Genomic DNA, 2,303 nt, shown 5'->3' with positions numbered 1-2,303 from the left:
TGTATTGTTGTTGCGATTGTTTTTTTTTTTTTTTTAATTATTGAGATTATTTGGTGTATTATGTTTTTTATGTGGAATTTTTGAAGTATTATTGGGTTTTATTGTGGTGTTATTTGAGCGTTATTGCATGAGTTATGGTATTATTTCGGTTTTTGCAGTGTTATTTCAATGGTATCTTTTTTTTTTTTTTTTTTTTTGGGGGGGGGTTTTTTTTGTTAGTGGACACCGTGCAATAGGAGATGGAGGGATTCAAGGATAGTGTTCTCTAAAGCAAAGGTAACATAAGTGAGCCGGTTGATCACTATGTAGACTGATCTATAAATGGAGATCTCGGAGCCAAAAGAGTTCAAATTTGCGGGTACAACCGGGGAGTTTAAACCCGTGAATTTAATATTTTTAGTATTTCATAACTAGAAAATAGAATTGAAGAAACAAATACAAGAAATCCAAAAACAAAACAGATATCATAACCATATAATTCATATTCAAACTTCAAATTCTAATTGAAACCAACATATAAAAGTACACAAAACAGACATCAAAATAAAACAAGACAAAAGAGATCAAGTTGATGTCACTCCTTGATCACCGACAAATGTCAACCTTAAAGTAAGTTTTAAGCGCGTCGAAGATTCACTGAAAAACCCTTCCATTGATGAGCAATGACATGGTCAAAAGTAAAAATGATCCAAGAGACATCTGCTTTTTACATTTATACCATCCAAATCTTTCATATCACATCAAAAGTACCACTATTTTAACTTCAAGAAAATGAAATACACCTTTTCATGCATAGATAAGGAAGCCTATATGTAAAAGTTGAAGTTTATGTGTTAGATATGTGAATGAATTAATCATTGAGTGGTGATGCGTGTAATTTTTCCAAAGCCTTTTCCAAACTGCGTGCTTTGACAACAGTAATTCGCCACACATCATTACAACTCTATGCAAATGGCAATCAAAGAAGGCATCTTTATCAAAACTAATTAAAAGGAGCAGCCCTAAAATCATCGTCACCTACTAAATTCTCGAAGAAAGTTCACTGTAACGAAGGAAATCTCCATTACACTTCAGTACAATAAAAACAACCGCAATTCATTGAGAAAGAACATTATGAATGAAACCAACAGCACAGATGGTTGAACAATGATTTATACCAGATTGAATAAAAGAAAATCTTAGCAACTTGATGAATACCTCAATTTTCTATCAGAAAATTTTCTCTTATTTCACTTGAACAGAAAAAAAAAAATTTTGACTTTGGAAGTAAGAAAATATGATTATCTGAACAGTAAAAACAAGGCCTAACCTTGAGAACAGGGAAGCGAAGGGAGATTGAAGCTTAAACTGCGCTCTACAGCTTGAATTTGAGTATTCTTCTCCTCTACCACGTCAGTGAATCGCTTATTTCTGTTGACGAGTGTAATGGCCGAGTGACCCCGCAACTCAAGTAAAAAAGCCTGGGCCTCATCGCCCCGCGATAAGGCTTCTATGAATAAGCTGGATTTAAGCAGGATTTATCTTGGATCCTACCAAATGGTAAAAAAATCCAAGTAAAATCCTAGCGGTTTTTTAAAACCCCATTTTACTAGGCTTGTTAAATCCCGGTTTTAGTAAATCCGAGAGTTTGGCGTGCCAAAACAGCGAGTAGGAGATCGCAAAGAAGGTTGGAGGAGGAAGACAAGCGCTTCGCGATCCGGTCGATGCCTTCGCCGGCGATCTCCCGCCGTGATTCACCACCCTGAGGGATGGAAAGCTACCGGAGTACAATAAAATTTTGCCGTCAGGTCGGAATAAGGAAAAAGTATTACAGGCGCCTAGAATAATAACTTCAATAGTCCAACATCCCATGCGAAAAAAAAAAAACGGGACGGTAATATAGGAAATATTTTATCTCGTGTTATTCATGTGTTATTCTGTGTTATTTCTGGTCATGTGTTATTTCTGTGTTACTAATGTGTTATTGTGTTATTATAACACTAAAAATAGTCTAAAAATAGTCTAAGGACAATAACACATGAATAACACATAATAATACCAAAATAACATGGAGAATATTCCCGACAGAGAAAAAACGGCGCGGTAACACGGGGGATTATTTCCTCCTGTGTTATTTATGTGTTATTGTATGTTATTCATGTGTTATTGATGTGTTATTGTGTTATCATAATACCATGAATATTTTCAGGACACAATAACACATGAATAACACTGTTGAATTACTCGGGTGGGGGGAGGGGGGAATATTCCCCGTGTTACTGCACTATTTTTTTTTTCTGTCGCGTGGGGTGCCGTGGCGTGAT

General features: G+C 35.7%; 1 protein-coding gene across 2 annotated transcripts in view; it reads right to left on the bottom strand.

Annotated features, from left to right (window-relative positions):
- LOC110021113 (glutamyl-tRNA(Gln) amidotransferase subunit B, chloroplastic/mitochondrial) overlaps positions 1 to 1,827 on the bottom strand; it is a 15,056-nt gene extending 13,229 nt beyond the window's left edge. For both annotated transcript variants that reach the window (XM_020719453.1, XM_020719455.1), the window contains exon 1: positions 1,310 to 1,827. The gene's annotated coding sequence lies outside the window, so the exon portion shown is untranslated. The remainder of the gene's footprint in view (positions 1 to 1,309) is intronic.
- Between the last annotated feature and the right edge of the window lie 476 nt (positions 1,828 to 2,303).

The sequence above is a fragment of the Phalaenopsis equestris genome, unplaced genomic scaffold, assembly GCF_001263595.1.
Source record: "Phalaenopsis equestris unplaced genomic scaffold, ASM126359v1 Scaffold000121, whole genome shotgun sequence".
Lineage (NCBI taxonomy): Eukaryota > Viridiplantae > Streptophyta > Magnoliopsida > Asparagales > Orchidaceae > Phalaenopsis > Phalaenopsis equestris.
Note: the sequence above shows the minus strand (reverse complement) of the source record. Positions and strands in the feature narration are given on the sequence as shown.